The sequence below is a fragment of the Manduca sexta genome, unplaced genomic scaffold, assembly GCF_014839805.1.
Source record: "Manduca sexta isolate Smith_Timp_Sample1 unplaced genomic scaffold, JHU_Msex_v1.0 HiC_scaffold_3727, whole genome shotgun sequence".
Taxonomy (NCBI): Eukaryota; Metazoa; Arthropoda; class Insecta; order Lepidoptera; family Sphingidae; genus Manduca; species Manduca sexta.
Window position 1 is genome coordinate 1 of NW_023594827.1, and position 11755 is coordinate 11755.

The 11755-nt window shown below is 33.5% G+C and overlaps 1 pseudogene; it reads right to left on the minus strand.

Annotated features, from left to right (window-relative positions):
* Positions 1 to 3118: 3118 nt before the first annotated feature.
* Positions 3119 to 11161, minus strand: LOC119193195 (annotated as a pseudogene).
* Positions 11162 to 11755: the final 594 nt, after the last annotated feature.

The window sequence follows — 11755 nt, forward strand, 5'->3', positions numbered from 1 at the left end:
CAAAAATGTGGTTTTGTGGTATAAAGCTGTACTTTTATGAATATTGTTGTATACCTAAATATAAATAATAAAATACTAATAAATACATTGAAAATATAAGCATAATAAAATTGTTACACTCTATAGGTGGAAATGGACTATTTTTTTGTTGTTGTTTTGTAATGCTTTCTTATAAAGCATTTATGCACAGGTATTATAATACTTTTTCAAATGAGAACTTTCTTTTTATTATTATTATGTATGGAAGATCATCACATAGACGTCTTCAATCAGACGAAAACATTCTTTACTTAAGGCGATACCTCAAGGTCCATTTTCATACATTTTGTTTCGGCTTTAATCTGGGTAACTAAACAAGTATTGGCAAGTAAAGAATTTAAATTCACGTCTAGTTAGTGATTAGTTCTCGCAGTTGAAAGAAAACGTAAAAATAATTAATAATCATGGATATTTCGGCCTTTAAAATTTAATATGACGAAATTTTAAAGGCAGAAATGGACCTTGAGGTATCGCCTTAATCGAAAACGATTGTTAAATTCAATTCCTGCAAAATACAATTTTCTCCATTTCGCAGCGATATATTCTTGTTCGTCTCTGACAATGATATTTCGTTAGTAGCGGCCCATAATAGTTTTAAACTATGCATAATGATGTAAAAAAGAATATTTCACTTTTCCAGTTGACGAATACCGTAGCGTGAGGTCTACAACTGTTGATAAATAAAACGTGAATCGGTGACGATAAATAGCAGTTTCAGTTGTCAAAAATGACACTTGTCTACCATTTGTATGTTTCATTTCTCTATGGACTGTTTATTAGTCACACTAACGTTAACGTTTCTTTCCGAATGCCAAATTGAAAATTTTTGTCTACCAATTTTTGCAGCAGTCACGTGACTTCTCTTCAGCATATGTCATTTTCATACATTTTGAACTTACCGTAAGCGTGAACGCTAACAGAAAAGGGTTTTTGTCTAGACCCCCAGATTCATTGTTGCCAGGGCCCTTGAGTCGTAAGTTACGTTTCGTTTCCTGAAATGTTACATTTTTGCTGCAAAAGTTACATTGTTGTTTTTTTTAATTTACACGTTTTTGGGCAAGCATTTTTGTAGCTGCGAAACCGCGGGGACTCATGAAGTAGGAAATGTGCACGCGCACACTCAAGCAAAATCAAGTTTTAATATATGCAAGATACGTTTCATTTTGTCATAGCGAGCCATCTCTGAGTGTGATATGGGTGAAATACTTCTTAGACCCGCCAGTTTTAGGTGTGTTCAATTTGGATGCGTTGATTAGAAATGCGTTCGTAAACTGTTTACAATAAAAATGTTGTGTTACAAATCTCGTTGTACTCAAAAGTTACGAAAAATTTAAGAAATTTAAGGTGGTAGCTCAAGGTCCATTTTCATACATTTTGTTTCGGCTTTAATCTGGGTAACTAAACAAGTATTGGCAAGTAAAGAATTTAAATTCACGTCTAGTTAGTGATTAGTTCTCGCAGTTGAAGAAAAATGTAAAAATAATTAATAATCATGGATATTTCTGCCTTTAAAATTTCGTCATATTAAATTTTAAAGGCCGAAATATCCATTATTATAATATTTTACATTTTCTTTCAACTGCGAAAACTAATCACAACTGTGAATTAACTTTACTGCCAATACTCAATGCCCTTCCGTTAAATAATAATGAACCTGGCTACTCCTTCTGGCAACACTGACTAGATTCCTACATAATGTTTTTTTTTTAATTTATTTATTCCTGTCCATGGATACCAGTCCTTCAGACAGTAAAATGAATGTAACCTAGAGTTGCTAGATTGCTGAGACTTATTAAACAGATAACATGTATTTAAAAATATATTATTTTACATTTGTTCTAAGAATGTAATTTTATTAATTTAAAAATATTTAGTATTTTGTGACGACGACCCATGGCCATTCAAGGAAATCTGACAATAAATTAATAATATTCTGCTCAAAGTATAAAAAATGGTAGTAGGCGCACTTACCTCGGAAAACGGGGTAAGTGCACCTGTTTAAAAAAACATATGAAACATTATAAAGAAAACACTCATTTTAGTAGATATAAAAATAACTTATACCCGCATTGCATCATCCGACTAGATTCTAGTCGGATGTGTAGAATAGATCTTTCTCATACTCCGTCTTCGGACTTCACTCATAAGCGAATACAAAAACATCCCCACAAGACCGCAATTCCTTACTCACCGCTTTCCCCGTCCCCCCGACCCTTTTAATACTTCCGGCCGTGTGCCGACGAATACAGCAATAATGGTTAGGTTGTCAATTCGTTATGCTACGCGCATCCATAATCGTTGATGTCTTATCCTCTCCCATTGATAGTCCTGAGCCGAGGTTCGTATCTCGTATGTTTCCCTCAGCATTTTTTGGTAACAAGCAACCCACCATATTCACGCTTCAGGGAGTTCGGCATTGTTAGTGCCATGTCCTGGTGCACATTCCATAGGGGCCCTTGTATATTCCCGTGTTAACACGGGGGCTCCGCAAACGGGCTTAGGATACCTCCCGACTTAACAACGACAGGAACCCGGGAGGGGAAGGATGGGAGGAAGGAAGGTTGGGAAGGAAGCGCGGAAGAAGGGACCATCTTAGGATGGGCGGACGGGAGAGGGCCAGGGAATGTTCGTGAGCCTTTATAGGCCTCAATGTGAATATGGTAACCAGGAGGTATACACATTTTACTAAGGGCCTAGGGCCGCGGCATAATGCCCCCCCCCCCCCTTCATTCGGAATTTTCAAGGGTTTCGAGCGCCTAAAGCACTGACCCAAATGCCCGGCGTATTTATATAAGCCTGCCCTTGCCAGGCTAACAAACGTATGGTCAAGTTAAAAGAAATGCAATAATTTACGAATAAAGACAACGTCTTCATGAAATTCACGTACTGTAATGATACTTGTTGCCTGACGTTATAGTTTTAGAATCTTATAGCGCCACTATTGGTACGAACCATAGTAGCTTTGAATGGAGTAGTGAAACTAAAAAGCAGCCCTTAAGTTGTTTATTTTCTCATTAAAACAGAGTACAAACTAGCAAGAGAGATTTGTTGAAATTTTAACGTTTTTATAATACACATATTTTGATCAAAATCCACGATACCATGTGGTAAGATACTGATACTCAGGCGTTAATATTATAAGGAAATTCACTTAACCTTCTCAACAGCTACGCGGAAAGCTTTAAAATGAATATTATAAATACGACTTACATATTTTCTGGTAATTTCACCCAAAATGTTTAATGTAACAGTTCTGGTTTTGTTACATTTACACGTTATTAATCTATTGGTAGTTGTTGCCATGATTTGCAAATCTTTGATAACAATTTATTTACATACATTATAATTTATAGTCTTAAATCATGACGTGCAATAAAAATATTTGAATGCATAATGGCAATAGCATCAACAACAATGGCAACAATGGCCCTTATCGGTATGTAAGTGTTCCATTGATGAACAAACTTCACGGTTGTTTAAGTTAGCACCCGCTAGCTAAAGGTTGGTGAAGTACCGTAAACAAGCATATCTTGATCCACAATATAGACATGAATTACATTTGGGGTTTGTAATCATGGCCATGCTGAACAAATTTGAATATCACAATCATTTAATATTATATCTCTTTTATAATTAAATTTAATTACATTTTAAATCGTATTCTGTCGCAAGTTATTGCCAAATAAAGAGTCATGATTCCATCTATTAACTTCTCCGATAGTTGTATAATTCTTGATAACTTTATACTATTTTGAAATTAAGGCCTTTATTTATTTGTATTAACACATTATTATATTTTCTTATAAGACGCTAAACTCTTATAAAACCGCTATTATAACTGTGAGCAACTTGACTGTAGTGTTAAGGCTAATGAAAATTATACACTATCAAATTCACATAATTTCCACCTCTTTTCTAAATTTTATTTCTACATCGACAAGATTATGTTACAGACACAATAATATGTATATGCACCTTTATAAAAAAACATGTATTCATCAAACACATGCGTCAAATATTTTCGAATCTTTGGAATGCAATAATTATAGCATAATATATATATTTTTAAAAACTTACCTACATATAAATGATCTTTAAAATGTATCTCCAGTTACGAATATCGGCGGATATCTTGCCAATTATGATTTGAATGCACAAGAGTGAATTATTGCAGGATAGAGAAAACGAGGGGTACACAATACCATGCCATATAACAATTAGTTTTATACTGACGATTATTAATGCGCCGCGTAAAACCTGTCAATTTATAATCGAGAAATACTAGAATAATATAAAACTGTCAGTTACGTTGCCGAATTATAGTATTTTTCGGCAAAAGTTGCAGTCACGCAACGCCTTTCTAACGCTTTATCACGATGTAAACAAAGTACTTAAAATAGTAAAAAAATATGATTTTAGACTAGCAAATTCTTGCAGAAATCCATTGCGTATGAACTTCCAGATACGTTTACATTAGCGTCATCATTTCAAAGTTTTATATACATGTTACTTGCCGTGTCCTGCAATCTCCAAAATGTTCTGAAATCAGATTACCGTGATGATTTACACTGTATACGCTGACAGTTTACGTTAAAGCCAAAATAATGGTTACTCATTATTGAAATTGAATGAATATATCGACATATTGTTTAGAATAGAGTAGTAGAGCAGGCCCGTGGCCCAACAGTGGTGCAGTATATAATATAGTGCTGATATTATTATTTATTGTTTATAAGTTTGAATAACATGTTACTCAGCCACAGCAGATTCTCAAACCATGTTATATAGATACATATTAAAATTTCACCACACAAGCGGGCTTTGCGTGCGTCTACAAGTAAATGTAAAAATTAATGAGTCGAGACACGTATAAAAGTAGTTCTATTCAAACATGTGAGAAAATAGAAGCGTAAGTAATCTCTGCACGTTGCCTGTAAACCGATACAAATATTAAGAAATGCGAAAACATTTGACACACATATATCTATAATCTATACACTAATAAATATTAATACTAAACAAACACAGATATCTCGAGTGAGGGAGACGCCGCGACGCGTCTGCCTATGCGCATATAATTGAATTTACAATTTACTCATAACTATGTTATAATGTTAATGTTACAAACTTAATGTGCAGTCGAAGCGGTTATTTTAATACAAATCTAGTGACTTCTATAATATATTTCAAAACCTTTAATGGAACACTCATTTTGTTCAACCTCTGTATATTGTTTGTATTGACTGTCGGTGTTGGTATAATTTGATCCTAATTACTATTAATTTGCGACTTGGCCCCTTAAGTTTTAGTGGAGCTGTGAAGACCAAGTGAAAGGCAAATCATTCGTAAGCTTTTCGGCGAATTTACTAACATTCCATACAGCATACTGAACAAAATAATTTTCCAATGTATTTTATATTCAACAAACTCAAGTTCCGCAGCTAACAATAAAAGATAGTTATATTTATATAATTATATATAACACTAATATTATCAAGGAATCTAAATATTCTAACACATCCATCACGTCCAGAATATAGCACCAAATGCACAGACGTTGGCTTCGAAAAACTATAAAAGCAAGGCTATCATAAAAATTAAAATATATTTTACGATATATACCATCCACACTTTGTTCAAAAGTTGCTATATTATGGACATGAGCGTATATAATGTGTGGCGAAATTGCTTTCAACATGACCATTGCGTGTTTAAAACGACAAAACAATAATTTTTCAAAATAAATTACGTAATCAAATCACAGGTTGGCACTTTTATAAATTAAAAAATATCCGGTTGTTCGTCATCATGTACGCGACAAAATCGCCACACGGTTAGACAGTGCATAACTCAAGCTAACACGATGTTAATGAGACTTTACTTTGATCAAAATGAATTACATTAAAGTTGGTTTGTTTATTTATAGTACAAGCACATGTCAGTTTGACGTTAATTAATTACAGTACTTTAGACTCAAAGCCACATATTTACAACCATATCTGGCAAATAATATACACGCAAAGAAAATTACATTTTATCATTTACTATTTCCTACGTTTATCAGTTATTTGCATATTTAAGTAGTCAAAAATAACTTTTTGTTGCTGGTTGGCTCAAAAAAGTCGATAAACGAGCAAATGAACAAAACATAATGAATATATTATATCATTTGCCAAAAATGGCGATATGCTTCGATTTGCACCACAATTGTTTGCCTTACAAAATACCTCTACATTCATTCGTTAGCCTGCATAATAGCAGCACACTTTGTGCACGACACATTCTGTTTTCGTTAGTTAAGCGCAATGCATTTTTTATTGTAGTTCATTATGATAACTGTTCCTGGTCTCATTGTAATCGTAAATAATTTTACACCTAACGCGATCTATCTTCTCGTACACAGCGATACGTAACTTACAACGTATTTTATTCATTCATTCCCATTCCACACTGTTGTTTTTTTTTTTTATCTAGCCAAAACACGTTGCGGTCTCTACTAATATGACAAGGTAAATTCCAAAAATTGCTTCCAAATGTCACAGCCGATTATCAATTGTTACATCATAAATAAAGTCATTTGTTATAGGACAATTTGTATTTGAACAATCGATTTTTTCAAACAAGTAACCAATGTATGTAGAAAGATTAAGAACTATTAGAACATTTACCGATGTCATACTTTAACAAAATGTCCATTACCTATCATCGACAAACACTCGAATCCACTACCGCATCTACAGTAACTATACAAACTGTCACAATAGACAAACAGATTGACGTCCTAATCATTCACAGATTAAAAATTTGAACTCTATAGGCCTCAAAAACAAATGTTTATACCTCTGTCACAGTTATACAATGTTTTGTCTCGTTTCCACTAACGTTTAATGTCATTCAACACAAGACAAAACACTGAATTACTGTAAGAGAGGTATACAACGTTTATCAGTGAGGTGGTTTTGTGTAACAAAGTGTAGACGCATGGGATGGTAAATAAAAGACGTGTACGCATCGCGTGGTGTCGCGGGCGGCGCATGCGCACGCGGCGACATTAACGCGCGCTGCCCGACTTACTGTGCGCGATGAGCCACTGCAGCGTGATGTCGATGTTGTCCTTCTCCTTGCACGAGATCGAGTAGCAGCAGATCTCGCGGTCCTGGATGGCGGACAGGTTCCTGCCGGGTAATATTGATATGTCAACAAAATACTTTGCACCCCTTTTAGCACCCTTCGTGCACTGAAGAGTCTCGAAATTTGGTATAATTAAAGTTCATATAGAAGAGTGCAGGAACATTCAAACTGGAACTGTTCAACTTGAATTATAATATTACTTTGTTTTTATAAAATTTGTCTAAAATATAAACTAACCGTTGCTTTATTCTCACAACTATTATACTACATCGAAATTGTTCACCGAATATTTAAAAAAAGATTTTTTACTATGTTCGATTATAAATTATCTCATGCGTTAATGACAAATTTACTAACGAGAAAAAGCTCTTTTGTAAAATCAACAATAAAATAGATAAAAAAAATATTCAGCAGTGCATATAAAAGGGGACTGAGGACGGTTAGGACATGTCCACCTACTGGACACTACTATAAATTCTTAACAACAAACAAAGTTATCAAATCTGAAAATACACGAAAGTCTTTTTTTTAATTTATTGTCGTAGGACACAAAAACAACAATCGTAATTTGCCATGAAAAGGGTAAAGGGCATATGGTCCCAATAATGTTGTCAATAGATAATTATCCCTAGTCAGTCAGCACATTGGCGCGAGGCTATGGTCCAGTGTGGGTCCAGTGCCGTGAGTCCGTACATGCGCTCGATGAGGCCGTGCTCGTCGAGCGCGTGCGGCAGGTCGCGCTTGTTGCCGAGCACCAGCACGGGGATGCCGGTGAGCTGCTGCTTCTCCAACAGGCTGTGCAGTTCGTTGCGCGACGCCTCGATCTTGTCCGGGTCCGCTGCGTCCACCATGTATCTGGAAACGAGATAATATTGACGTATATTCTATAGACATGAACGTCAAACTATTTGTTCAAAATCTGATCTAAAATTGCAACCAAAACGTCATTGTTATAACCTATTAATTCACTTAAACAACAAATAGTTTTGCTTATTTGACTAATATTTTTTATTCAAATACAGGTTTACACATAGACTCGAGTTTTATAGCATGAGCGCCACTCGGTACACAACCACAAGCTGTCAATATTGACCATACTAAAGTCAGTTTGAATGGATGACAGTTCAATTCAGTTGAACACAGTGAATGTTGGGAACGCCAAATCTAGTACGTAGTACATATATATTGATGGGTAAGTATCTATTAGTTCGTATAAGAGCAGCCAGTTTTGTCTACACGGCCCTGATACCATCAAATCATAGGACATTCATAACAAGCATGTAATACATCACGTCACGTCTATAAAATTGGTATACAATACCGTTCCACCCTTACGTAAATGTGTCAGAGGTCTCAAAATGAATACCTAAGCCGTGTAAATGGGTTCAGTGAATGTTACTAGGCTCATATATAGTCTTACTTATAAAAAAATCGAAAAGCTGTGCTTAATTAAATCACAAATCTTGCCTCATAATGAGGTGTAAACTAGGAAACTGGTAATGTTTTTGACAGCTATTAAAGCAATTCTTAACGCTAAATCAAGTTTATAAGTAAGACTGATAGGTTCCGTTATTGTTGCCTGTCAATAATTCACCTGTCCCGATAAATCAATAACTATAGTGGATAACATACGTTGTTTAATAATTAGACTGCTACATATTTCAACAGTTATGAATTCACAATGTCCCTTTATTTTTCATAAAACCCTACATGCTAATCTTTAAATAAAATCCTAGTCCTTTAAATAAATGTTCTAGAAAGATAGTTATGGCAACTCTACAATGAGCTGGCAAAATTATACTTATTTCAATTACCTACAGCATAATTTTGATGCTTGTTAGTTTTCATGTATCAATAGCAAAAAGGCTTCAGACCCAGTAAATTTTATTGTTACTTGCATTACAACTCATAAAATACCAATAGCTTCCTAAATGACTATTTAGAAAATCACAACCTTAAATATATATTAATATTACAAAAAAAAAGGTTGTGAGTGTTTGTAGATTTGTAGAGACTAAACTCTGGAACTTCTGATTACTGAACAGATTATGAAAATTCTTCCACTAATACAAAACTACATTACTCCTGAGTACTATAAACTACTTTTTATCCCGGAAAAACTTACACGCGGGCGGAGCCGCGGGCAAAAGCTAGTGTTGTATATTTGCGTTTTACAGTGTAAGAATAGTTTCTAATATTAACTCTATAAAATATGCATTTTCCTGGGTACATATTACACAATCATATTATTAATTTTCCTGAAACAACAAACAATCACTAATTTATGGGTATGCCTTTGAAACAGAACCGCAATAAGGTTTTTTAATTGTTGTTTTATATCAAGCACAATATTATAACTACTTATATAAAAGGCAGCAACAGTATTTTTTAGTACAATAATGTTATGTTATAACAGAATTAGAGAAACTACGAAAAATAATTACATAATATATAAGTACGTCATCAAAAGTACGCATGTAGCTTTCACAAAACCCATCGAATGGGTTGTGTCAACCGAGTTAACAAAGCGCCCGCATTTACTTATCATAATATATTATCGGCAAATGAAATTGGGCACCGAGCTACGTGTTACACGATACATACCACTAATCTGAACAACAACATTGTTAAAACACTACACATTATCTCTATTACAATAGAGCTGCACACAATTAAAATTGCTGATAATGAAAAATAGAAAAATTTAAATCCTCATAAGAGTTGTCAATCTGGTAAAAGGCGAATTAACACGACCCAATTCGATCTGACTACAAACCTAGTCGATTTTAGGTATTACTATTCATAACATAGAACAGTTCGATATTGCATCATGTTACAAAGGCGTAAGCAAGTAAATAACTGCAATATTACCTAGTTTCTAGTATTGACCACTATAAAATAAATACTTAGACCCTGTTTCATAACTTCTGCCTAAGCGCTAGTGATCAAATAAATGTATAAAGCTGACCAAATACAATAGGCTAACCTATGCTCCTCATAAGTAATTATTAAATGAGTACTATCTACATTAGCTGTTTAATACAATAACTATCAAATAAGATTTATTTGAAACTTGTGGAACATGCAATTAGTATAATAATAATAGCTGTTCTGAATTATATTGAACACAAGCCTCCTTGGCTACTGAAAGTGTTGAGTAGAAGAATTTAAATATGTATAATATGTACTTACACAATAGCATTGACACCTCTACAATACCGCTCCACATGGATCGGAATCTGGGCTGGCCACCAATGTCCCACACCTAAAAAAAAAACGATATATAATATCGATTTCATATCTCCTTCTTTATTCTAAAGTTTCAAATCCAGAACTTGAGTTTTCCTGTAAAATACATTTATAAACAAAATCCTATACTTACTCATAAGATGGGTTCACTATCTTGTAGAGTATGTCTGACCATACAGCAAATATACTAATAATAAAATCTAATGTTTAATTTAAATATTATAATTTATGTGAAAATATGTTAACTGCAGCCAAGAAATTGGTTCTTAAACCAGCATCAAGATAAATAAAATGTATTATTATTAGAAATATGATGTGGTAGATACACAGAGGGAATGTCTCATGTCTATCTTGAGACATCCACACTCTAATAATTGCACCTTCTACGAAATTTAAGAACACTTACAAAATAATTGTTTTCATTTTATTTATTTTTTCTTTTGGTGTTGAAATTTCTAAATAATGACAACCTACGTCAATCAGTGGTGAAGTGTCCATGCAACCCTATTCCTACCATCTTCTCTTTTAGGTTTATTTACATTTTTCTTAATTTTTGTTTTCTTAACAAATATTCAAAATATGGCCGTTAATTAAAGATTATTATTAATTAACATAAATGAAAATTATTTACCTTAATAGTAACATTTCCTTTGGTAATTTTACGCATGTTAAAGCCAACAGTTGGTATCATGTCTTCACTGAACTGTCCGGACTGTAAAGAAAAATATTTAATACAATAAATAATTTAATACATACAAGAGGCGAGATTTACAATCTTCAACTCAACTTGACATATCATAAAATTAAAACATGTATTTGTATTTCCTATGACTATTTGTGTTGCAACTTTAGTTCAAACAAAAACCTGTTTACAAAATAACGATAATAAAATATTCAATACGGCAAATTCTTTTAAGTTAATCATATAATTAAATTGATAATATTGTTGGTTTATTTAAGATCTTCTTAAGAATACTAAAAGGTAGGTAAATAAAAACAAACACAAGAGCAATATATCTAAAGAGTGATATTTCAAAACAGGTATCATTAAATGTAACAACTAATACCATTTAATTTAATTTGCTAAAAATTTACACATCAACCAGACTTAATAGTGAGTGTCAACCCAATTAAATCTGATGACAGACTCTGTGCAGTAAAGAGTACCTGGTACACCAAATAAATTGACTTAAGTTATGAATGTATTGAAGGGTTATAAATTCGAATAGATACAGGATCTTGAACTCCTTAGGGCTGCAATTTTACCCTTTTCTTTTTAAAGGGAAAGAACTTTAAATTGAAATAAATTACAGAATAATAATTAAATATCCAGGAA